Consider the following 27446-nt stretch of genomic DNA (forward strand, 5'->3'; position numbering starts at 1 on the left):
TCCCTAGAAAAATAATCACACGTGCACAACTAGGCTGGGACAATTCATTACAGCATTTGTTTAAATATCATAGAAAAAAAAAGAGGGATGATTAAATAAATGATTAAATAATTTATGAACTCTCAATATCATGCTGCAATTAAAAGAATGATAAACCTGTGTGTAATGATATGAAAATTCTTTAAGGTGTATTCTTAATTGAGGTACTAAATTATAGAAAAATTTATATAGTTCATTTCCATTTATGTTAAAAACAAGACAGACTATATGTATTTGAGTGTAGACATAGGAAATTATATATATGTGTGTGTGTTTATGTATATATATGTATGTATATATTTAAATACTTCATAAAATAATGAACAGTTGCTCTGTAGTTAATTTTGACTCATGGCTACCATGCTGTCTCTATATACATACTTTATGTATATGACACATGTATATGCATATAGAAAGTATATATATGAATTTAAATGTAGAAGTAGGGAAGAATACATATGGTACTGTTAATAGTGTTACCTTTAAGGAGGGGAGATTGATGATATGGTGAAGAGGGGGCCCTTTTACTTAGTATATCTCCTTTTTTTTAAATGTTTTTGAGTATATATTCCTGTATGTGAAGGCTTCATGTGCAGATCATGTGTCAGACCTTTACTTGGATGGACAGCTCACTGTAACCCTGAAGTGAAAGGGTCCTGGGTGTGTGGAGGCCCAGCTCATATCCTAGCTGCACAACTCCCAGAGCTAGACCAGAGCAGTCACCTGGCTTCCTCTAAAATAATCCTTTAATAGATAGATAGATAGATAGATAGATAGATAGATAGATAGATAGACAGATAGATAGATGATAGATAGAGGACTCTGACTCATGATGACCTTATGTACAACAGAACAAAACCTTGCCCAGTCCTGTGTCATCCTCATGATCACTGGCATGTTCCAGTCTCCTATTGTGACTACTGTGCCAATCCGTCTTACCAAGGGTCTCCCTTGTCCTCTCTGTCCCTCTACTTCACCAAACACTATGTCCTCCTCCAGCAATTGATCCCTTTGATGATGTGTTCAAAACAAGCTATTGAACATTGTTCCATTGTGATCCATAGGTTTTCATTGGGAATTTTTTAGAAGTAGATTGCCAGGCCTTTCTTCTTAGTCTGCCTTAGCCTGGAAGCTCCGCTGAGACCTGTCCACCATAGGTGACCCTGCTGGTATTTGAAATACTGGTGGCATAGCTTCCAGCATCATAACAACATGCAAGCCACCACAGTATGACAACCTGACAGACTGGTGGTGAAATTCACTAATAGGGCTGGCATTTGTAGTTCATTCATACTTGTGATCAATTTATTACCTATTTATCGAGCAGCAGCTATGGGCCAACTGTTTTCTAGCTGTGAGGATGATAGCAATGAAAGATAGGCAAGGAACCTACTCTACTAGAGCTTTTTCCTACTGTAAAACCAAAAATCCCCAAGTCCGTTGCTGTTGATTCACATCTGACTCCTGACGACCACATGAGTGACAGAGTAGAACTGCTCTGTAGGGTTTTCTTGGCTGTAATCTTTATGGAAGCAGATTGCCAGGCCTTTCTTTCATGGTGCTTCTGGGTGGGTTCGAACTGCCAACATTTCAGTTAGATGAGCACTTAACCATTTGCACCACTCAGGGATCTTTTCCGACTGAAAGAGCAAGTAAAACAATAAGAGAGCTCCACATTCTACTAAGTGATAGAGAAGCCTGGACAGGTGGGGCTGCTTTTTGGCAGGGTCAGGGGAGGCCTTCCTAGAGAGCTGGATTTGGAGCTGAGCAAGAACCAGCCTGTGTGGAGAACTGGGAAGAGGGATCCCATGGCAGGGTTGGAGAGAAGGGAGTGAGGGAAGTAAGTGATTGTGAGACTGGAGAGACAGGCAGGGTAGGGTTCTGCAGGGCTTTGTGGGCTGTGTTTGGATTTTATCCTGAGTGCAATGGGAAGCTGCCGAAGGCAATAACATGACCTGATTTATACATAAAAAAGTTGTGTTGAGAATCAGTCATAGGGTGGAAAGGAAGCTTTTCTTTCTTAGAATCTTAAGAGGGAGGCTTCAGGATGGGTCACTGTAAGATAATGTCAGGAAGAAGGAGAGAGATTGCAGACATTGGTGTGGGTCTGAGACGCGTAATGACTGTTTTCTTCCACAACAGCTCTTCGGTGTACTGTGCCTCAATATATGGCTCCACGCAGGGACCTAAACCTGAAAACTGGTTTACCAGATACCTTCCTTTACCCCTGCAGGCCTACCGTCTGTTCTTCCTCCTTTCATGGGACCAGGGAGGCTGAAATGTATGGATCGCATTAGAAGGCTCTCTTGTTCTTTGGCTTCCAAGCACCCCTGGAAAGAAAAGAAAGAAGGGAAGAAATAGACGTCAAGGTATTTGTTTTCTCAGCTTCTCCTGCGGGTTTGCCTCTGCCTGTGTTGTTCAACCAAAGACCACTGCTCTCTCAATGTAGTCCCCTTTGGGTCCGGAAATCCGGGTGGCGTAGTGGTTAAGTGCTACGGCTGCTAACCAAAGAATCGGCAGCTCAAATCCATCAGGTGCTCCTTGGAAACTCTATAGGGCAGTTCTACTCTGTCCTATAGGGTTGCTATGAGTTGGAATCAACTTGATGCCACTGGGTTTGTTTTTTTTTGGTTTTCTTCTGTGGGTCCAGCAACTGCTCCCTTCTCTTGTCCCTTCAGACATAGTGGTGGTACTAGCTCCACCACCTGGGAGTTGTACAGTCTCTTGTTGCTTCCCTGCACCCTGTCCATGCATTTGTAAATGTATCTTTATTAGTGCTTCTTGAGTTCTTCTCATTTGAGCAACCCATCCATTTTTTTCTGGGACCCTGCCTGGTATAATTGAACATCACCCTTCATTCTTCTCTCACCATCTTTCCCTACCTCAAATCTATCACCAAGGCATATCAATAAAATTCTGCATCTTTTTAACTTTTTTTCCCACTACTGTCCTTGGCCTTCAATCTTACCTTCCTCCAGAACATTTTTCCATTATTGCTAAAAGCAAAAATCTGTTGCTGCCAACTCAAGCCCGACTCATGGTGACTCCATGTAACAGAGTAGAACTGCTTCATATGATTTTCTTGGCTGTGATCTTTATGGAAGTAGATCGCCAGGCCTTTCACCTGTGGTACTGCTGGGAGGGTTCAAACCACCATCCTTCGGTTTAGTAGTTGAGTGCAAACTGTTTGCAACACCCAAATCCCTATTATTGCTAAAGGATTTTTCTAAAATAAAAACCGGATCATACCATGTTTCTCTGCTTATAATCAATGCATGTTTTCCCATAGCTCTGAGAATAGGTTCAGATTTCTAAGTAAGGCTTTGTAGGTCCTGCACTATCTGACCTCTGACCACCTCTCTGGCGTCATGACTTACTACTCCCCACCTTACACATTTTGAGCCAGCATCCTGAACTTCATTCAGTTCTCAAACCCTCTGTGTCTTCTCTCACTCTTGTGCCTCTGTTAACCTTTAGCCAGGAAGTGCCAAGGCAAAACAAACAGTGCTGAGGATTGTCTGTGGCGCCCTGAGCACAAGACGTTTTTCCCTTCTAGGCAGCTCTGGGGAGGCTGAATTGGTTTTGAATGAACTGATCTTCCAAAAGACACCTGCCATTCTGAGCCGAGACAATGCCCTTTCCCTAAAGATAGTCATCTGAGTTGATCTCAAAGCCTGACATCCACAGCTTTTCTAACACTCAAGAGTTACTGACAGAGTGTCACCCAAGAAAACAGCAAAACTCTGAACCTGCGCTGCCCAGTACAGTAGCCACTAGTCACATATGACTACTGAGCGCTTGGAATGTGACTAGTGTGATTTGAGATGTGCTGTAACGCTAAAATACACACCAGGTTTTGTTTTTTCTTTTCTTATTTTTGTTGTACTTTACATGGTTTACAGAGCAAACTAGTTTCTCATTAAACAATTAATACACTTATTATTTTGTGGCTTTGGTTGCCAACCCCAAGACATGTCAACACTCTCTCCTTCTCAACCTTGGGTTCCCCATTGCCAGCTTTCCTCTCTCCTCCTCCTTGCCCCTGGGCTGGCGTGCCGCTTTAGTCTCGTTTTGTTTTTTGGTCCTGTCTAATCTTTGGCTGAAGGTTGAACCACAGGACTGACTTCATTACTGAGCTATAAGGGTGTCCGGGGGCAATACTCTTGGGGTGTCTCCAGTCTCTGTCGGGACAGTAAGTATGGTCTTTTTTTTGGTGAGTTAGAATTTTGTTCTACATTTTTCTCTAGCTCTGTCTGGGACCCTCTATTGTGATTTCTGTCAGAGCAGTCGGTGGTGGTACCCAGGCACCATCTAGTTGTACATACTGGATTTAAAAGGCTTAGTGCACACACACACACACAAAGTAAAATAACTAATAGTTTTTATATTGATCACATGTTGAAATGGTAGTATTTTGATACGTTGGGTTAAATAAATATACTATTAAATTATTTTCACCTCTTTAAAATTTTTTAAATATGGTTACTAGATGTCCTCCAGGATTCTAGAAGCTCTGCATGGAAGAACTATAGCATGAACTGGCTAAGAAAAGTCTAATGGGAGTCACAGAAAGAAGTGCACTGGGTTTCCATCTATGTTACTCTGCTTAAACATTTTTTTAATTAAAAAATTTTTTTCTGGTGAAATCTGGACAGTAAATATCATTTGTTATTAAACTTTAAATCATGCCTCCTAAGGAATTTAAGAGTCATAGGAGGAAAAGCCCATATTTTTCTGTTCACCATGCCTCTCAAAATGAAATACTTGGTATTTCTAGACCCATTGCTTGAAGCAAACTAACAATCCTAGCCCCTGTTAGATAAAAGAAAAGTGTTGTACTAAACCTCATTTAATCTGATGCATTATTTTTTCCTTGGATTTTTCTCATGTATTGATTCTTATGGGCAGTGGTACTTATTTGCCAGAGGGAAGAGAGCACAATAGCTATGTAGTTCTATGTAGTTCTTTGTCACTCTCATCTCTAGCAACACCTGAATTTTTTAAGTTCAAATTATTCTATAAATAAAATATTTTCTTCAAATAATAGATCTATGTCATAGCAAGAGGCACATAATAAATGATATGTACCAGGACAGCTCTTCTGACATGGTTTCTGTAGTAGGAGGATGCTTCTCCTCCCTTTAAAGACCTCTGATGATATGGCCAAAGGTGTTTCTTAAGATCTCAGGGCTCTCCCTGGATGGGATCCAGTAACTTCATCCTCCTTAAAATATCTGAGCAATCACCATATTCCAGAAGCTCCAGGTAAAGACAGTTTGCTTCCAGAGTCGTTTTAAACTTGCCCCATGGGGTGGGGCTGTTGTTTCTCAATCTCCATTTACAGATTCCTTAGACCTCGCTCTCTCAGGATAAACTCAAAGTGTGTATTTTTCATTTGTTTAACTAAATTTATTATTTCTACTTTTCCTCTTTCCAAAAAGTCTTGAGACAACTAATAACAAAAATATATATAATAAAGAAAATGAAATGGAAATACAAGGTCAGAACAAAGAAAAATGAGTGGGAACTAGTATGTTAATAACAAGACAGTACCAACCTCTGTATGACTCAAATTATACCTTGCATTTCCTGGAACCCAGGGCTAAAAGGCAAGCCAGAAATGTTGCACACCTTGTGATCAGAAAGGAGGAAGTATACCAGTTTCCCAACACAGTAAAATTTTTCTTGGCAAACCCATTGCCATTGAGCAACGGGTGGATTCGAACTGACAACCTTTTGGTTAGCAGCCATAACACTTAATCACTACACCACCCGGGTTTTGAAGCCTTTTTTGTCAAGAAACTCCAAAAGAAATTCTCATGTGGAGATTATTCAAGGAATATGATGTGACATTGTGAATAGATGGATTAATAATAATACCTTCCTTATCACGGATGAGGAGACTTGTGGCACGGTGGTTAAGAGCTACAGTGAGTTATGGCTGCTAACTGAAAGATCAGGAGTTCAAGTCCACCAGGCACTCCTCAGAAACCCAGTGGGACAGTCTACTCTGTTTTATAGGGGCTCTATGAAACAGAATCTACTCTACTACAATGGGTTTGGTTTTTTTTTTTTTTTAATTAGGGATGTGTGAAAATTAAGTGAAATAAGACTCACTAAGCTCTTAGAACTGTGACTGGCATACGGTAAACTCAGATAAATATTAATTAGCATGAGCATCATCATGAGGGTTATGTAAAAATTACATAATAATAAACATTGAAAATAACCAGTGACTAAAAAAAAAAAAAAAATTTTATTTTATTTTATAGCCAGTGCAGAAGATCTTATTTAGTTGTTTCTTGAAGTAAGTCTAGCCAAGAACATGACATTAATACAACTCAGTAAAGGTAGGCAACAGGAGCCACAAGTAATGTGGTCCAAGTGTAGGGCGGTGTGGTGTCCTCACTGGATCTAAGGACAGAACAAAGGGGACCTAAGGGAATGGCCGATAGCATGCCTCTTAGACCAGCAATTCTCAGATACAGTTCTTGGTCATTCAGTAAGCCATCAGATGAGCAGTGAACTAATCCAAAACTCCAAGTTCTCATAGGCAAAATGTGTAATTCCGTAAATATTTGGTAGGTTGCTTGCTAGTGAATTACTGGGGGTTGCTAAAATTTGGTATGCAAAAACTTCACATTAACACTCCACTAGGATATACTGAGGATCCTAATTTCAGCATTCTACCACGGAGTCTGGCTCTCCCACGGTGCTTGGTAATGTTGCAGAGGTCAGGGAGTGAATCTCTTGTTATTGATGCATCAGTAGTAGGGTCCTGAGTTTGTTGGGCTTTTCAATTGAAACTATTCTTAATTTTGAAAGTATTACTTTATTTTTCTGAGGGTTATTTGGTTAGCCTTGCAGCGTGTTATGGTACATATTTGTATCAACAGTATCGGTAAAGTTAATGTTTGTATGATGTCCTCAAAATGTGCTTATTCCCGTGTGTTATCCTCATGGAGTTCTTTGTATACTGGAGTAGATTTCTCTGACTAAATGACAGTCAGAAAGGTCACAGACACTGACTCAGATTCTCCTCCCTGGATGTCACTTTCATCAACTGTGCTGACCAGTGTGCAAAGCTATTATTACCTGTTGCTCTGGAAACCAGCAAGGAAGGGTTCCTAATGTGTATGTGGTCCCTGTGATGTTCCAAATGACTGGAGGTAGCTGATATAATTTTATGAAAGTTGGAAAGCCTCTCTCCAGAATTGTTCCCTAGATGAGAATTCAGCCTGCCTATATACAGAGATAAGTCATAGAGATGCTTGAAAGTAAAGCCAGAATTTTTTTTTTTTTTTCTCAGAAAGAAATTTGATCTAGTCTAACTCCTGGACCAAGTCCTTGGTTCAGTCACTAAGGTTTTATATCACCAATCACAGCAGAGAAGATGGAGGCTTAGAAAATTTTCAGAACTTCAGTAATATGTTTATGACCATGGTGTGCAGGAGCTGGATCATACCAGCTTGTGAGAACCAATTGTCCATTTTTCAGAAATTTAGTGAGCTGGTTGTTAAACCATTGGTGGGTTGAAATCGGCTTGGCCATAATGGTAGTATTTACACCAGGAAAATTGGCAAATGCTATAATTTCCTTTTTTTTTTTTTTGCAGAGAGTCTGTTATTAAACACCAGTTCATCAGTATCTGAGGGTCTGTTATCCAATTGTAATCATTATGGTCTTCTTGTGTCCTGGGAAAACCCGAAATGAGTTTTACTTACCTTCAAAAAGGGTAACTAATTGTTTCCTCCTAATTTTTAATTGTAGGGCCCTTCATTTGCTCATAATATTAACATCATCTGCAAGCTTTGTTCTAGAGACACGTTTCAGACTTGGGTCTCTTAACTGAATATCTAGAAATGAGTAGATTTTAAAGACCACTATTAAGTTATTAGCACGTATTAAACTTCACTGTATCTCATTTGGAAACCCTGGTGGTGTAGTGGTTAACTGCTACGGCTGCTAACCAAAGGGTCAGCAGTTTGAATCCACCAGGCGCTCCCTGGAAACTCTATGGGGGAGTTCTGCTCTGTCCTATAGGGTCGCTATGAGTCGGATTCGACTCGATGGTACTGGGTGGGTATCTCATTTATTTATTTATTCACTCAATTATTTATTCATCATATATATATTTGAGCTCCATTTGATGCCCAAAATGAGCGAACATTGTAAAACCAAACTAACACGGGGTTTTAATAGGACTTACAGGCCTGTAGGGACTACCAAAAACCCCAAACCGAACCTGTTGCCCTTAAATTGATTTTGGCTTATAAGGATTACACTCTTTAAAAACATAATCATACAAATAATATGTACTGGCAAATTGTGATAGTGCCGTGAAGGAAAAGAACAGGGTAATACAAGAGGGAATAACAATGTGATATATTTTGAGTAGGAGGTGGGAATGAGGAGAAACATTTCTAAGAAAGTAACATTTGATTTGAGATTTGAAGGCTAAATTGGAGTTAGCAAAGCAAAGAGGTAAGGGAAATTCATGAATAAAATGATCAAAAACCAAGTAAGACCCTTTGTAGAGTTAGATTAATTGTGTGCATATTCATATATTGTTACCTTTTGATGAGAGTCATACCTTGGAATTTTGATAGATAAATTAGATAAGGATTAATGTTGTAATTCATGGTGATTCTTGGGAATGGAAGGGTTATGTATAATGTAGAATGGCTGTAGGGACAAAATACAATCCTGGTTATTAGAACTGGGGCGTAAGGTCAGAATAATAGAGTAGTTAAGTTGATGTGGATTTGCTTCAGACCAGAATGAAGGTTTATTAAATTTCACATAAGGCCAAGAATGACTCTAGAGTTGGCCTTGGTCAATCGGCCCTTCTTGAAGGGTTGAGACCATGTGGGAACATAGAATTACATAGATCATTGTGTAGGCCAGTGTAATCTTCTTAGAAAAAGTATTTCACCCACTATTGATTTTGAGTTTCACATGGGGTCACAAAAGGGAACATGTCCTGAAATTATTGGACAGTGTTTCTCAAAGCTTGGAACCTTCCGTACCAGAGTTAGCTGTACTATCTGTTACAAATGCAGATTTGGGGGCACTGCTCCAAAAACTACTGAAACAGAGTTTCTGGGGAATCTGTAACGATTAGTTGAAATCTATATTTTCCCCACTCTTCTACCACACTCCTAATAGATATCTCAGCTTTCTGTTTCTCAGAGAAAATTGAAGCCATCAGCTAGAGGAATTCCTCTATTATCCTGCTATAAAATCTCCTAATCTACCTTCGCCAGTCATCTCCCATCTTCCAGCTGTGCTCTGCATACCACACTCTTGTGTTCTCAGATATTGTCTGTTGTCAGTTCTCTCTCCTATGTATTCAGTTTCTCGTTCTCAGTAGGATCATTCCCGTAGGCATTAAAGTAAGTTCCAGTCTCTTCTATTAAACAACAAAACAGATTAAAAATGCATCCTTTGATCCTTCGATCCACCACCCTCTACGGCTTCTCCTTTTAAACTAGCCTTTCTGAAGGAGTTCTGCAGGATTGGGTCTCTCTTTCTTCATCAACCATTTACTCCTCAACTCACTGCAACTGCTTCTCTATGACTCCATTCAAACAAGTCTTGCCAAGGCATCACAGACCTCTGCTCTGCATCTCTAAATCTACTGAGTAGTTTCCACTTCCTCTCTTTCTGTATGTGTTTTACAGCATTCAACATTGCATACTTGTCTCCTTAAAACATTCTCTTTCATTGGCTTCCAAGATGCCCCATTTCCCTGGTTTTCCTCATACCTCTCTAGGCACCATCTGACTGCTTTGCAGACTCATTCTCTTCTACCCAGCTATTAAATGTTGCAGTTGCTTACTCAATACTATCACACTTGATAAGCTGATTCATGCCCATAGCATCAACTGCCATCTATAACTGACTTGCAAATTGATATTCGCGGCCCAGACAGCTCCTTGAGCTGCAGGTCTGGATATCCAAATGCTTACGTGTTATCTCCTTTGGATGGCTCAAAGTTATCTCATGTTCAACATATTCAAGATCAAACTCATGCTTTTTCTGTTCTCCCATCACCTAAGACTAGTATCCCAGTGTCCCCTGTTTCAGTGACTGGTTGCCATTATTCATCTAGTTACACAAGTAAGAAACCTCAGAATTGCCCTTGAGATCTCCCCTTTCCCCACAACCAGTCCAATCCATCACAAATAAGTATTTTTCATATAGTCCCTAAACACTTTTCAAATCTACCCACTTCTCTCCATGTCAAACAAACAAACAAACCTGCTGCTGTCGAGCTGATTCCGACTCATAGTGACCCTATAGGACAGAGTAGAATTGCCCCATAGAGTTTCCAAGGAGTGCCTGGCGGATTCGAACTGCTGGCCTCTTGGTTAGCAGCTGTAGCACTTAACCACTACACCACCAGGGTTTCCTCTTCATATCCACATCCATCAATTTAACCTAAAACCCCACCTCCTTTTACCTGGACTTTACTATAGTAATTGTCTCCTAATTGGTTTTCCTGAAGCTGGAGTGATTTTTTCAAAACCAGATCTGATCCTATTATCTTCTAAATCCTTCAGTAACTTCCTTTTCCTCTAAGGCTTGAAAACCAAGCCCACTGCCGTTGACTGGATTCCAACTCATAGTGACCCTATGGGACAGAGTAGAACTGCCCCTCAGAGCTTCCAAGGCTGTAATCCTTACGGAAGTAGACAGCCACATCTTTCTCCCCCAAAGTGGCCGGTGGGCTTGAAACGCTGACCTTTTGGTTAGCAGCCATGTGTTTTAACCATGGCGCCACCAGGGTAGACTAAAGACCAAAATTCTTATCATGGCCACAACGATCTCCGTAGTCCTACGCCTCCTTCTTTTCAGCCCCATCTAACTCACTTTCCTCCCTCTTCCATCCAGGCACATTGGTCTTGTTTTTTCAGGACCTGGAATATGCTGTATTCCTTACAGGCCTCTCTTTGTGCCCCTCCCTATGCTTGGAATGCTCTTTTCCTCCTCATTGTCTAGTGAGCTCGCTATCATCTTCAAGGTCTTCCTTATTCAGAGAAGACTTCCCTGGCCTCTAGTTCTAGGTCCAGGTCCTCTGTAACAGGCTCTCAGAAAAGAGCCTCTCCTCCTTTAATAGACCTTATTTTAGTTTTAAATTATAACCTCATCTGTGGGATTATTTGATGAATGTGTATCTTTCCCATCACCCTGGAAACTCCTTTTGAGTGGGAACCATATCTATTTTACTTCCATTGCATCTCCTAGCATAGGGCCTGGTGCATTTAGGAGACCAAAGAGTGAATAAATGAGAAACGAGGCACTTTCTGACCTGAAGAAGGCTTAATACATTCCGTCACAGGGCGATTATTTCTAGATGCTGACTGTCGTTGTTAGCTGCTGTTGAGTCAGCCCCAAGTATGGTGATCCTGTGCATCATAGAATGAAATGCTGTCCAGTCCTGTGCCATCCCCATGATTGATTGCAGATTGGACCATTGTGATCCATAGGTTTTCACTGGCTGATTTTCAGAAACAGAAGAGCAGACCTTTCTTCCTAGTTTGTCTTAATCTGGAAGTTCTGTTGAAACCTGTTCAGCATCATAGCAATACACAAGCCTCCACTGAGGATGGATAGTAGCTACACTTGAGGTGCCTTGACCAGGAATCAAACCGGGGTCTCTTGCATGGAAGGTAAGAATTCTATTACTGAACCACCAATGCCCCCAGTGCTGACCTGGTCTTATAGAAATTACATAATGTCTGTGAGGGAGCATTTCTAGGGATTCAGTAAATGTTAGTTGAAAGAGTTAATTTTAGGGGATCTCGAAGTAAGCCCTACTTTCATTCTGCAGTCAAGAAGGGCACTCAGAGATCCCATACCCCAACTCTCAACTACACCCTTGACACTGTCCCTGACATCACTGTGTCTAATGAGCCCAGTACTCTTATCTAAAGATGGATAAAACTGGGGAAAGTTGTGGTTTATAGTCTTTTATATTGTTATAAAAATAAAATATATCCCATTTCTACTGTTTTATTTTAGTTATTTCTTGACCTTGGTTCCCCTCTCTCTCACTGTCCTCATAAACAACATTGCCCTTGTATATGGACTTCCTCCCTTGCTTGTATATGAGTCTGAATTGGATATGAGGGGAAAGTTATAAATAATTGAAAAAATTGTAAAATTGGATTGAGTGTTGGAGCAGTATATAAAAAAAGGGTTTTCCCAGAAAATGCTCTGGGAATTGTTTTAGAACTCAGGGAAAACAAACAATTCTGAGCTGAACAGTGTTCAACGCTGGGGTCTCCCAGGAGTCAGCTGCTACAGCCTATGTTTAGGTATCTGGATAAGTGGAAGGTGAACAGGTTATACTTTACTACCGAGTTTTTAAAATTGCATGAGGGAAGAAAGGGCCATATAAACCAGAGTCTCTATCAGCCTCACACCAGAAGACCTACATTGTGCCTGGCTACCACCAGTGACCGCCCTGACAGGGAATACAAAAGAGAGGCCCTGACAGAGCAGGATAAAAGTAGGGTGCAGAACTCAAATTCTAGTAAAAAGACCAGACTTAATGGTCTGACTGAGACTGGAGGGACCCCGGAAGACATGGCCCAGGACTCTCCTTTAGCCCAAAACTAAAACCATTCCTGAAGCCAATTTTTCAGATAAAGATTAGACTGGACTATAAGACATAAAATGATATTCGTGAAGAGCGTTTCTTAGCTCAAGTAGATACATGAGACTAAATGGGCAGCTCCTATCTGGAGGTGAGATGAGAAGGCCAAAAGGGACAGGAGCTGGTTGAACAGACATGGGAAATACGGGGTGGAAAGGAGGAGTGTGCTGGAGGAGTGTGCTGGAGGAGTGTGCTGTTATATTATAGGGAGAGCAACTAGGGTCACATAACAATGTGTGTATAAATTTTTGTATGAAAAACCAACTTGACCTGTAAAAAAAAAAAATTGCATGAAGGAAGACTGAAAAGGGGGCAGGGCAAGGGGAAGCATAGGGGATAGTGAGCTTTCTTATATCTGAGGGATGATACTGGAGCGTTGGAAGGAAACATTGGGAATGGGGTCCCAGAGAGGGCAAAGTTGAGATGGACAGAATCTTAACCCTCTACCACATCTTCTCCTACCATCCTTCTCCCCCTCATGGTACTGACTTTCTACCAACCAACTTCTTATGTCCAGTTCTTTAAGAGTCTCCCTTGACAGCGAGATGAGTCTGTGGGTCAAGAACCCCCTCCACTGACCTGCTTATGTTGTTGTTAGGTGCGGTCTAGTTGGTTCTGACTCATAGCGCCTCTGTGTACAGCAGAGTGAAACACTGCCCGGTCCCGCACAATCCTCCCAACCGTTGCTATATTTGAGCTCATTGTTGCAGCCACTGGGCCAATCCATCTCATTGACGGTCTTCCTCTTTTCCGATGACCCTCTACTTTACCAAGCATGATGTCCTTTTCTGGGGATTGGTCCCTTCTGACTTAGTTCATTCTTTTCTGTTAAGTTCCTTCTCATTGACTTTCCAAACTGTTTTCTCTTTAGGTTTTGCTTACTAGTGGTTCCATGGAGCCCTGGTGGGTTCCATGGCAGTTGGCAGTTCAAATCCACCAACTGCTCCTTGTAAATGCTATGTGACAGCTCTACTCTGTTCTATAGGGTTGCTATGAGTTGGAACTGACTCTATGGTACCTAACAAGAGTCGTTCCATGGGCCATCTGCATCAGAATCACTGAGATGCTTGTTAAAATGTAGATTCCTTGGCACAGTCAGTAATCTACTAAATCAGGACCTCTGGAAATGGGGCCAGGAATCTGAACTGTCAGCAAACTCCTTAAGTGATTTTTATGTCCATTGTTGTTGTTAGCTGCTGTCAAGTTGACACTGACTCACGGCGACCTTATGTACAACAGACCACAATGTTGTCCAGCCCTGTGTCATCCTCACAATTACCAGCATGTTCAAGTCCATCGTTGTGGCTATAGTACCAATTCATCTCATCGAAGGTCTCCCATATCCTCTTTTGCCCTCTACTTCATCAAACATGATGGTGTCTTCTAGCAATTGTTTCCTCCTGATGATGTGTCCAAAGCAAGCAAGTCAGACAGTGTTCTGTTGTGATTCATACGGTTTTCACTGGCTAATTTTCAGAAATAGATCTCCAGGTCTTTCTTCCTGGTCTTTTAGTCTGGAAGCTCCACTGAAACCTGTCCACCATGAGTGATCCTGCTGGTATTTGAATTATTGGTGGGTAGTTTCCAGCATCATAGCAATGTGCAAGCCACCAGACTATGACAAACTGTTACACAGGTGGTAGTTATGTCCATTAGGGTTTGAAAACCATTGACCTATTCCTTCTAGTTTTCAACTTCCCAGCCTCCTACCCTAGTTCCTATGCTTGGGTACTGACTCAGCTTTCTTTCCTGACTCAGCAATTTTTTGAGTAATGTTCTGGTTCAACCTGGCCCCAGGACACGTTGCCTGGTGCACCATTTTCGAGGGCAATCAGGCACTCCTCCCTTTCCATCCCCTCCTTGCATACCTAGGTGAGTCTGGCCTTATGGACAAGACGTGGATATCTATGTCGTTCATTGTTACCATAAGATGTTACTCTTCCCAGTGACATCTGTCTTTCTTGAATAAGCCTTTATCCTCCAAAGAAATGCATATCCAGAGAATTTCATGCACTCAAGACTACATGGACAAGATTAATTTCAGCTGAGAATCCTTGATGTACACTCTTCAAATCATAGTTAGAACCTTGCCACATATTCTCCTAATTAAAGGGATGACCGCGGAGGATGTGAGGCCAATTATCCTCTGAAATGTTTTTAGATGATCTAGTGGGGCTATGGAAATTCGCTGCTCCTGGAAACACCACCTTGGAATGAGCATTCTGGCAATGTGTTTTGGAAGGTCATTCCAGTCTGGGCTGTGACACCTTTAAGAGAAGGATGGAGGCAGGAACACAATGAATAAAACGGGAAGTAGGAGTCCCTGGGTGGTGCAGTGGTTAATGGCACTAGGCTGCTAACTGAAAGGTTGGAGACTTGAATCCACCCAGAGGCACCTTGGAAGAAAGGCCTGGTGATTTACTTTGGAAAAATCAGCTACCAAAAACCCTATAGAGGACAATTCTACTCTGACACACATGGGGTCACCATGAGCCGGAGTCCACTTGATGGCAATTGGTTTTAGAGGGTCTTGTGTAAGATGTCGGGCTTTGGAAGAGGGCAGTGCTGAAATTCACTTCTGGCAGTGGGATCTCAGACAAGTTACTCCAACTCTCTAAGTTCCATTGTTCTCATCTTAAAATAAGGACAATAATACTGACTTTATGATGTGTGCGGATTAACCATGATAATGTATATATAGTGCCTGACACTTGGGATCTGGAAGGTAAAACCTGTTTTCCTTATTACAGCGTTTGAGGAGTGGAGAGAGGGGGAAGTAGTTCTTATGTTCTTGCACTTTTCAGTGCTTCACATTCTTCTGGAACACACATTTCTACTTTTGCTCACATGCCCTCTTCTTCTTTTAAACAACAGCCCTGGGGGGATCTTACTCTGTGTCCCTTCCCTGAAACTATTTTGTATACAGGTGCAATCCATATACATGAACACCCAGGGCTAAAAAGGTCTCAAGCATGAGGGAACAAACGGGAGAAGACAAGGGCCCACCATCTTGTCTTGGTGATGGCTGGGGAATGAGTTCTGAGTTCTCGGCATGAGTTCTCAGTATGGCCTCAATGTCTTTTTCTTTCTGAAGCATTAGCTGACGGATCATGTCTTCCTCAGGCCATGGGACCCTGAGCCAAGTACAATGAGAGACATCTCTTTCATTTACCCCACTCATCTTTCTGGGGATTCATGCCCAGTCCCTTAGGAGACACAGGGACTGATCCTATACTGGACATCTACAAAATGAAATCATGAAAACCATCTGAGAACGGTAGGAACATGGTGATGCTTGATGCTTTTGAATGGTGGCATCCAGTCCCAAGTTCAAGATTGGTGCCAAGATTGCTAAACCTAAAGTCTCTGATGCAAAATAAAGGCCTCCAGCCCCAGGTATTGCCCTAGGTGTGCAATGAGTTTGTGCAGCCACAGGCTGACATCAGTGGCAGCATAAGGATCCAAGAACCTCATTGTTTCACTAAAGAGAAGCCTTTGTGGGACACCTCTGAGTGGGCTGCCAGGAGCCTGTGTCCCACACTCTGCATGTTCCCGGGCATAGCTCTCCACTCCACCATTATGACACTTCTACTAGAGCATCAGAATTGGCACAGAAGCTTGATGGAGTTGGCAGGATGCCCACCACACAGGAAGGAGGGAGCAGTCAATCAGAGAGGAGGAGTGGAGGAGGCATGTGGATTCCCCACTGAAACCCATAACTAGTCCCCATGATCCGATTGGGGGTCTTCCTGGTGGGAAAGAAGCAGAAGTGGTGGATGAGTTTCCTCGGCCTGCCACTACAAACTACCACAAACTTGGTGGCTTGTAAGAACAGACATTTACTATCTCAAAATTCTGGGGGTTAGAAGTTCAAATTAGGGTATCAGCCTTGTTGATTCCTTGTGAGGGCTTTGAGGGAAAATCACAAGGCTCTCTCCTAGCTTCTGGTGGCTCCTAGCAATCCCTGGTGTTCTTTGGTTTTCAGCTCTGCCTCCTACAATCTCTGCCTCCATTCTCACATGGCCGACTTCCCTCTGTGTATCTCTGTGTATTTTCTCATGGGGCTGTCATGAGCTGGAATCGACTCAACTAACTAACAACAACCACATACTGGATTAGGTCCTGCCCTATTCCAGTATATCCTGGTATGTCCTAATATTAACTGATAACATCTTCAAAGACTCACAGGTACCAGAGGCTAGGATTTCAATGTATTTTTTTGGGAGGGGACACAATTCAACCCATGACAAGTGATTACGTGTACATAATCACCAGTGACTATTTCTAAAAAAAAAAACTAGGCTCTGCATATTCGAATGTGTGTCTCCCTTTCTTCGAATCTGGAAACCAAACAATGTCCCCCACCCCCCACTGGCACAGGAAAATTATGCTCATAGCATTGATTCCTGGCCACTTCAAAGAGAGGTCCCCACCCACTGTCAGAATGCATATGGCCCTGGTGCTGGGCATTTCATCCATTTGAATCCTTAACCTGTGCCTTTTTATAAAGGGGCCGCTTGTCAGCTTGCCTCAGCCCATCACCTGGGAGCCTCCAGAGAGCAGCAGAGAGCAGTACTGTTACAGGAGAGAGGCCAGGGCAGAGGTGCGGGTGGTCACTGCCTACAAGGCTGCTTGAGGAACAGGCTCTTAATTTGGGGGTAATAAAAATCAAAGTAGAAAAAGGGGTGTATAGGTTAAGGTATTTGAATCTTCATGACCTAAAAAAGCCAAGGCTGTCCATCAGATAGGAGAAAACTTGGAGTGCTTTTGAAGTAAGTCAAAGATTTAGGGAAATATTTTCTGTGATAGTGTGCGCTTTGCAAAGTGAGGAAGACAGCTGTCTTTTGACTACGTTTTGGTGGGTGTCACGTCAAGAGCGCTCTCTAGTATCTCTGCTCTCGCGCCTTCTCACTGGCTCTAGTGAACTTCCGTCGACTTCTCTGTGCTATGATCTTCCTGAAGGCAGGGACCCTGTGTGATTGATATGTGTGTCCCCAAGACCCCAGAAAGCACCAGCTACTTCATGATGCCAGGCAAACACTCACTGAGTCACAAGACAAGCTGCAAGATCTGCTTCCCTTTTAGAGAAAATATTTGTGTTGTCCCTAAATTTCTGAGCTCAGCACAGAACCATGTTCCTAATTGTCCTCAATAATATTTCTTTTTGACTGTCAGGACAAGCCCAGGCAGCTGCCATCTTCGAGGAAGAGTTACTGCCCCTATAGGACCCTTCTGACAAGACAGGTACTCCCCCTGCACCTACCCCCAAGTGGTGGCTGTGGAATGAGAAGGCAACGAGATGAGTCATTGAATTGGTAAAGAGCAGAGGAGCAACTCAAACTGGAAGAGCTTTAGTGGGCCACAAGTGTGTGCAGTCCTGGCCTCACCCTCCATCCTGGGGCCTCTTTATGCTGTTCTCAAATATATACCTTGTGTGGTTAGGAGATTCCAGCACTGGGCCCTGGCATCCTTCTGGTTTGCTGTTCTTCCTGTTCAGCTGAGTGTCTGCACCTCTTGCTTCAGCTGCTTTTTTAAAGTGTTGGGACTACACTTAAGCCCTGCCCTGAGAGCCACCTCAACTTGGGAAAGTGGGTAAGTGGGAGGTGGGGGTTAGGGGATCAAAGGAAAGTGTGGGTGGATGGGCACAAGGAATGGGCAGGGTGGGTGACTTGGAGACATGGGTAAAATGGGCTTGTAAGGATAGGTGGGTTTCTCACCACCACATTTTATTAATTAGTGCACCAGGAAGGCATCCAGCATCGTGGGGATAAAGTCCAGAAATTTCAGCAGAGAAAGTATTGGGAGGAGGGCTTTCAGGGATGGAAGCAATGTTAGACTAAAGAGTGGAGAGCAAAAGGCAACTGGAAAAGAAGGAAGGAAGGAAGGAGGGAAGGAAAGAGGAAGGGAAGGAAGGAAGGGGAGAAGGAAGGAAGGGAGGAAGGAAAGAAGAGGGAAGGAAGGAAGTGGGGACGGAAGGAAGGGGAGGAGGAGACACACATACACAGTGCAGAGGACCTACGTTAGAATTTGTCTGTATTAGAATCTCTGAAGCTAGTGGAGCACGCACTGGTAACATGGCCCAGGACAGTGACAGGAGTGGGCAGCCCACCTATTGGGTCATGCCGTTGCTGATAGCCTTTAGTCACTAGTGTCCAATTAGCAGCCTGTTCTTCTTGCAAGTGCCCTGCTTGAGAGAGAAGCCAGGACTAAAAGTTGTGACCCTTTTATGTTGAATTCGGTGCTTGTGAGATATGATACTCCATGGTCTCACCCCTTTCCCCCCATTTTCCTGAGCTGGGTAGAAAGAAATTATGGGTCTCAGAATATGGTCCATGGGGTTCAGGAAAGAAATTTCCACAGAGTTGCTCCCTTCACCTTCGAAGATGAAGGACAGGTGTGTCTTTCCTGCACCCACCATCGCCCCCAGGTCCCAGAGCTGAGGAGAACTTCTAGTCATTTACACTCTATTTACATAAGAGATTTGAGGCAGCCAAAGGGAGGGCATTAACGTAGCCAGGTATGGCTCCCAGGGATCAGCACCTTCAGTGTGTATGGAGGTCAAATGAGTCCCCAAATAATGGAAACCATCTTTACATTTCCACAGGAATGTTTGGTCTTCACATCTTGTATTATTTGTGAACCTATAACTAAGGCGTAGTCTTTCTGCAGTCCGTAAATGCTCATCATTCCATTGAGAAGATTGAGTATGACTTTTAATTGTGAATTTGGTGTTTTTATTGCCACAAACATCTTTAATGACGATGTACAGCTTTAACTCATCTGTGTGCCTTAGGTGAGTTATGATTTTACTCTAAAGCTGTTTCCAGTTTCCCAGCAGCCAGTATGGTTCTCGCAAGGATCATCTACTGCTCACCGCAGTCTGAAGGTCTCCAGGCTCCTTGTTGCTCTCCTGTAAGCAACTTAATTTCTCTCTTCTCCTTCTAGAGCGCAAAAGGTGAATGATTTCTTTTCACACACTATTTAATTTTGGGAGACTTGTGGATTCTTTGAAGCTTATCCAGGTACCCCGGTTTAACATGCCTTCATTTAAATAAAAAAACTGCATTATTTGCTTCTAACGCTAAATATATTGGATAGCTGTTATGGATTGAATTGTGTCCCCCTAAAATGTGTGTCAGCTTGGCTAGGCCATGATTCCCAGTATTGTGTGATTGTCCATCATTTTGTCATCCGATATGATTTTCCTGTGTTATAAATCCTACCTCTAAGGTGTTAATGAGGCAGGATTAGAGGCAGTTTTGTTAATGAGGCAGGACTCAATCTACAAGATTAGTCTGTATCTTGAGTCAATCTCTTTTGAGATATAAAAGAGACAAGCAAGTAGACAGATAGGGGGACATCATTACCATCAAGCAAGAAGAACCAGGGGTATGCATCCTTTGGACCGAGAGTCCATATGCTGAGAATCTCCTAGACCAAGGGAAGATTGATGACATGAACCTTTCCCCAGAGCCAACAGAAAGCCTTTCCCGGGAGCTGGCACCCTGAATTCAGACTTCTAGCCTCCTAGACTGTGGGGGAATAAATTTCTCCTTGTGAAAGCCATCCACTTGTTGCATTTCTGTTATAGTAGCATTAGATGACTAAGGCAATAGCTGTCTACATTTCCTCAGAACTCCCTCTTTCAATGCCTTTATAATCTTTGTCATTGCCAGTCTGCTTATTCACAGCTGCTCATTGCTAGCTCTTTGAGGGAGCAGGCCTGAGGGTGAGCTGGTAAAGGGTAGCCCTGGGAAGTAGGAGGCAGGTTGCCAGGGTCACAGTGATTACCGCTGAAATTTCAAATCCTGACAAGCATTTCTTAATATGTATTTTCCAATGCAGGGGACTAGACATGCTCTGGTGGTAGTCACAGAGATGCATGGCTCAGATGTCTCTTCAGACAGAGCTCCCTGCTGTGTGGAGTGTAGTTAGCTGATAGCTTTCAGCTGCCGATCTTTGGAATCCACCACAGTGTTCCAGAGACCACTCTCTCCAGAGGGCTTCCAGTCAGGGAGGGAACGTGGTGGGGGCACCAGGCCTGGCCATTTCTGCCAATGCAGGACTTCTCTATGGACAATCTTTGCCTGATGTTGGACTGGCCGAGACTTTCTGAGATGTAGCTCAGTCTGAGGCTCTTCCTGCCCTATTCCCTTCCTCCTCTCTTTCTTTCACGGTTGTCAGATCTGCACAGTGATCTGAAGGCTCTTCCTATCCATTTGTGCTTCCTCTCTCCTTTTTCTTTCACAGGTGTTTCCCCCAGTAAATCTCTTGCACTTCCAACTCTGTCTTAGTATCTGCTCCTAGGAGACCTGAGTTGACATAACTCTCCACTCATAGGTGACATCATTAGTCACTTCACACTATCCCACCTAATTTCCCATATCTCAGCCTAGAAGTAGTTCCCAAATACTGCCAACCCATTTATCACATTTAGGAGTTTGCTGGATATTGGGTTCCATTATTCTGGTTAGGCAAGTTATTGGGGTTTCTAAACACGCTTAGCTGCTAGCTGAAAGGGTGGGGATTTGAGTCTACCCAGAGGGACCCTGTCAAAAAGGCCTGGTGATCTATTTCCAAAAAATCAGCCATTGAAAACACTATGGAGCACAGCTCTATTCTGACACACATGGGGCCTCATGAGTCGACATCTCGACAGCAACTGGCTCAGTACCACCCCATCCAGCCCCTATAGTGTGCTTAGGCTCCCTAGAGATGAGACACAGGCCTGTGCTGGTCAAACACACACTTTATTTCTGTACAGACATTCTTTTCAAAATCCCAGGCTGGAAAACCTGGAAACCTCAGGAACTGCCCCTTTCCACTTTTACTCTTCTTGCCTAAAGCCAGATCGAGAGGTCAGCTCCTGAGTCCCCTTTTCCCAGGATTTCACTCAGTCCTTCCGAAAGAATGGACAGTCCATCAGGTCTTAGCATGCTGGTAGGGGGTGAGGAGGACAAGGATGCTTGCCCTTTAGCTCCTCCCATAAAAGTTCCCCTCCCCACCCCTCAATTACTGTGGTCCCAATTACCATGAGTCCATGAGAAAGAATGAGAAGGAGGAAGCTGGCACAGTACAAATAACACATTGACAGCCACGGGATCCCACATTTTGGAAGTAACATAACAAAGATGGCCCCATGATGCCTTATATTCTATTATTACTGAACAGTATACGTCAAGGAAACACATTTATGAGACAAACACATTGGGTGACACATTTCTATAATAGGAATGAGACCCATGCACAGTGTAAATCATGGTGTTTCTCACACATGGGAGCTGATAACATTGTTTTAAAGTTAAGTGGACGTTGAGGAGTGGGTCAGAGACAGGTTTGCTGGGTTCTCTCTGAGGTGGTGTTTTGCTATATTCAATACAGCCCAAGACCATCCCACATTCCCTCTTATTATGTGCTGTGATGATGCTGGTCAACCACCTCATTATAGGGCCCCTGGGTTTACTGGTGACCCTTTTGGAATTATCTCAGGGGACTCTCCTTGCAAAAGGGTCTCTGAAAATTCCAGCCATTGGCTTGATGACCCATGTTGACTGTGGCTTTTAGAATCCTGTGGAGAATCTGCTCCTCAGCTGCCTCCACTGGGCAGGCTGGGCTCACTAGGACTGGTGAGTTAGCAACTTACTGCAGGCTCCTCAAGAGTGGAAGGAGCTGTGTGTCCCAGAGCTCAGTGGGAAGTCCACAGCAGGTGCTCAGTACTTGTCAAGTTCAACTCTAACTTTCCTTCTGTAGACAGAATGTTCCCTATTCCTTGACATTTTCTTCTTATGTATGTCTTCTGATGTGAATGGTGCATGCACGACATTCTTTTCTATTATAAGAATGACTAATGCTTTGCACAATGATTTTGTGCTTCTAAACTATGTCTTCCATTCATATATCTGCATTGAACTGGCTTCGTTTAATTTGTTTACCATGCTGCTTTGCAGAATATGACTCATGGGTCTTTCTGGCTTATACTGTTGCTATACAACCTCCCTCAATGCCCTGAGTGGATTAGAGCCATCGGGGTTTGCAAAGGCTGTAAACCCTGTGGTTACAGCTGTTCTTCCCTTAACACTACGGACAAAGGACATGTGCAAACCATGAGGAGGACATTTATGGATGTCACATGAGCCCTCTACTTCTAGTCACATTTGGATAAAGCACAGAGCTGGGAGACACAAAGAAACTGCACGTTCACCTACTGGAAACCCTAAAGCTGTATTAGGACATGAAGCATTCAGTGCATGGCGCTGGCAGACTCATTGTCTTGCAGATTGTCCTGTAGGGTTGGTGAATCATTCCACCCCATCAGAGGTAGGAGCCCAGCAAAGCCTTGGGGGCAGGGAGGGGAGATTAGGTCTTTGAAGGGAAGATGCCAAGTGCCCTTCTCCCTGAAGTCGCACCTCAGGGTGCAGCCTCTTCATTCATTGGGCATTGGAGCTCATGCCAATGCTAGTATAAAGTTAAGAATCTGGGTTAGTAGCCCTGCCCTAAGACACCCAAAAGGCCGGAGCAGGGAGCTCACGTTTGTCTTCCCTGTTGGCATCTTCAGCTGTGGAAATCAGCCTACTACAGCCTGATGGAGAGATGCAGACTTGGGTATGAAGTCCTCTGCTCTGCAGCAGTCCAAAACCTTCCAGGAGAAGGAATGCACTCACTGTTTCAGGGTAATTCAGTAGAGAATGTCTGATATGGGTATTTACATATATTCTTAGCAGTTGCTTTGTCTCCAGGAGCTAGGTAGTAGTCACTGGACTCACTGCTCCTATTCTCTTTTAGACCACCATCCTTTGGTGAAACAAACAAAATTCATACAATCAGTGAACCACTGAATGTTAAGATTCAAAGGGATATTTAGATGATCTAGTTTAGTTGCATTGTTTTACAAATAAGGAAAGAGAGGCTCAGACAGATGCAGTAAGCACAGGGCTCCTGACTGTTGGTCCGTAACAGACATAAACTTGTATTCCTGTGTCAGTTACTCAGAAAAATCATGGGGAAGATAATGCAGAAGACTCTAGGATCTTACTCTCATAATGTTTCCTCTAAAAAGCCAAACCTAAACATAGAGAAATACTGAGATGCTTAGAGAGAGAGAAAAAAAAAAACCAAACCCATTGCTTTCAAGTCGATTCCGACTCATAGCGACTCTATGGAACAGAGTAGAACTGTCCCATAGGGTTTCCAAGGAGCAGCTGGTGAATTCGAACTGCCAAACTTTTGGTTAGCAGCTGAGCTCTTAACCACTGAGCCAGAGTCAGGGTTAAAATTTTCATTTAGATTTTATGTGGTTCCTTCTTTTTTTCACCCCATCAAGTGAAGGATGGTGTGAAATGAGCAACCAGCTAAAGAAATAGTAATCTGAACACGACTGGAAATGAACGTGTTGACCTAAGACAGGGCCTAGAGGCAAATGGGTCCATTTGATCTATTGGTGCACTGCAGGATTCATCCTGAACGTGTGCTCTTTCTTGTAGCCTAAGTTACTTCTAGAACCATGGAATGGACTGTAGAAAAAATTTAGTCCAGCCCTGCCATCATTTTACAGGCTCAGTGAAGTTTGATGATTTGCCTTAGGTCACGCAGCATGAAGGTGGTAAAGACAGGGGAGAATCCTGTTTTTTTTGACTTCAGGATGCAATGTTTTCACCTAGACCATTCTGAACCTTTCCACATGTCCCATTGTTCGGGTGTTTCTGATGGTCTCCAGATCAAGGAATTATCCATGCATGAAATGAAGCAAGACAAAGATGGTGGGTGGCTGCACCTGTGGAAGGACTCATGTCTAGGAGAGCATATTGGAGTAGAAGCTAAAGCTCTCTGTCATGGTCTTGGAGTCGCTGCGGGAGGAACCATTGGAGGTCAGGTCTACGGATGAAGGTGTGGTCTTGGGGCCATCCTCCAGCTCTTCCTCATGGGCACCCACCACTGTGGAGACAGTGGTCTCTAGGCGGCTGACTTTGTACACGCTACCTTGGGTCTGGAGGTATCGGGTGGATTTCATTTCAAGCCCCTCATAGTCTCCAGCGCTGATGAAGGGGCAGCACCGGAAGGCATGCTTGAAACCCAGACGGAACCTGGGGAGGAAGCAGATGGAGGGGTGACTGTGGGCAGCCCACTTTCAGGGGGCACTCCCAGCACAGCATCAGCTCTTAAACACACCAATGCACCCAAGTGTGACTCTGCTATTATTATCTCTTAAATTAGTTGAAAGCTGGAGATACGAAGGCAAGATTTAAAGGTGAAATCAAGGTCAAATCCAGGACAAGAACCTAGGTTCCTGTGAAATGGGTGCCTTTACAGAGGGCAGCTACTGAGCTCTGCTGCCTCTTCTGGTATGGGGTCAGCAGACTTTGAGTTAATTCAACATCAACAAACAGTCTCCAAATGTTTTCTATGTGCGGGGTGCTGTGCCAGTCACTGGGTGATAAAAACGCATACCAAGGCAGTCCTTTCCCTTAAGTACCTCACAGAATGAAGAATGACTTTCTGCCAACCATATCCCTTGGGTTTGCCTCAGTTCCTCTGTTGGTACACCAGGCAGAATCAACTTTTAATTAAAGACATGTTAGGAGATTTAACCTAAAAAAGCTTAGAAGGGTCATCAGGGTCTTTGAAGAAGGATGAATCTGTAAATTGGTTGAACAGAAACCATTTGGATAAGTTCAAGAGAATATCTTTCCCCAAATTCATACTACCTGAGTGTCCCATTCACAGAAGACACTTTATAGACTGATGATTGATGGCTACAAAGACTGTAACAAGCATTTTGTCCTGTTGCTGCCTTTCCCACCTCCTTTCCCTCACAGAGCCTGGGGTCGTGCTCTGGATGAAGAATTGTGCTGTGGCATGGCGTCCCAGCTCCCTCCCGGAGACCCTCTGGTGGATTCTTTATTGCTGGCCACATTCCTTATGGGCTCTACCTTCTCTTGCTTGTCTGAGGTTGGATCCTGTTGAGGGGGGATGGCTTTCTCCAACCCTCTGGCCAGAAAAGAGCAGGAATCATGCCTTTGAGGCTCTGACTCCTTTCTGTTTACTCCGTCCTGCTGGAAATGCTGGAAGAAACTGGGTAAAGCTTCCCAGCTTGTATGATGGAATGGGGAGAGGAAAAGATCAGAGAGGGGCAAAAGCGCCGTATGCAGGATGGTATTTCAGTGTCACATATGGCTGACTCAGCTTTCAGACCAACCTCTCTCTCTCTCTCTCTTTCTGTCTGTCTCTCCCCATCTCTCTCTGTACGTATGCACAGCCCCCTCTGCACTGAATCTGTAGGGCAGAGTGAGCAAACTCACAGGCCATGGACTGGCTCTGGATCTACCTGGTAAAAAAAAGGCATGCTTTATATACATCAATCACTGAGATTTTTAATTTTTTCTTCTCTGATTTAATCGCCAGCATTTAAAAATTGAAAGATTTCACATAAAAATGTGGATTTCTGGCTCCTCTTGAAAAAGAAAGAAAGAAAAAAAAAATCCCTTCATCCTGGGCTCTCGTTTCTGTATGGCAATAATCAGCGGGGGCTGAGTAGTGCAGTGATTCTTTTGCCACATCCCCACCACTCCCTCTTGTGTCACAGCCAGCTGTGCTCATTTAGGTCAGCTGTTTGCCGTATAGGCAGATGGGCTTGTGGTCCCTGGAGAGGGGTTGGGGGATGAGGTCCTCACCTGTCATTGAGGCAGCAGTAGATGATAGGGTTGTACATGGTGGAGCTCATGGCCAGCCACATGATGGCCAGGTAGACCTGCTGAATAAACTTCTCCAGGTAGATATCCGGGTTGATGTAGGGCAGGAGGAAGAAGATGTGGAAGGGCAGCCAGCAGATGGCAAAGGTACATACCACAACGATCATCATCTTGACCACCTGGCAAGAGGGTGAGACATCGTCTCTTGTGGCTACTTTCTCTCTTCTCTGTGGGGTGGGAAGGGGCTTGGCAAGCAGATGCAAGGACCTTTACGTGCAGTGTCCAAGGGCTTTGGTTCTCAGAAATAGGTCGCAGGGCCAGCATCATCATCCTCACTGGGAACTTGTTAGAAATGCAAATTCTTGGGCCCCAACCCAGACTGACTGAATCAGATACTCTGGAGGTGGGACCCAGCATTCTGTGTTTTGACAAGACTTCAAGGTGATTCTGGTGCCCACTCAAGTTTGGAAACCCTTGTGTTAATATTCTGGGCAAGGACTGGAGAAGCCAAGGGAGATTAAGTTAATGGGAAAAGTTGAATGAGTGTTCAGAAGGGAGAGAAAGCAGAGGGGTTGGGAAAGGGGAGGAGCCAATAAGCCACCGTAGGCTGCTAGGTTTAGAAACTCACTCAGGGGTAGGAGGGAGAGGGGAAGAGATTTGGACAGCTGCAGGAAAAGCGTTGGGAGAGTGTAGGATATTTAAAGGGGATCTAGAAGAATGTTTTATGAATACTGGGTGATGTAACCCCATTTTTTCTCACCAAGAAATCTTCACAAAAGAATTATATAACCTTCACACAATGAAATACTATGCAGGGGAAATACCAAAAAAAAAAAAAAAAAAAGAGGAAACTCTTTTTATATTTTTTAAAAAAAATCTGGTGGATATTGTGAAGTGAAAACAGTGAGGGGAACAGTATGCATTTATCATTTGTGTAAAAAAGGAGAGAAGAAAAGAATAAATATTTACTTGGCTTAAAAATGCATTAAAAATGTAAAAGAATAAATAAATACCAGTGGTTTACCATTGTGTATGCATTTGTGTGTGTGTTTTCGTGA

General features: G+C 43.4%; 1 long non-coding RNA gene across 1 annotated transcript; it reads left to right on the forward strand.

Moving 5' to 3' along the window:
* Positions 1–1245: 1245 nt before the first annotated feature.
* Positions 1246–27209, forward strand: LOC135227786 (uncharacterized). Its single transcript, XR_010317955.1, has 2 exons — positions 1246–2408; positions 17879–27209. It is a non-coding gene; the product is annotated as an uncharacterized LOC135227786 (long non-coding RNA).
* Positions 27210–27446: the final 237 nt, after the last annotated feature.

Source organism: Loxodonta africana, chromosome 15 (assembly GCF_030014295.1).
Source record: "Loxodonta africana isolate mLoxAfr1 chromosome 15, mLoxAfr1.hap2, whole genome shotgun sequence".
NCBI lineage: Eukaryota > Metazoa > Chordata > Mammalia > Proboscidea > Elephantidae > Loxodonta > Loxodonta africana.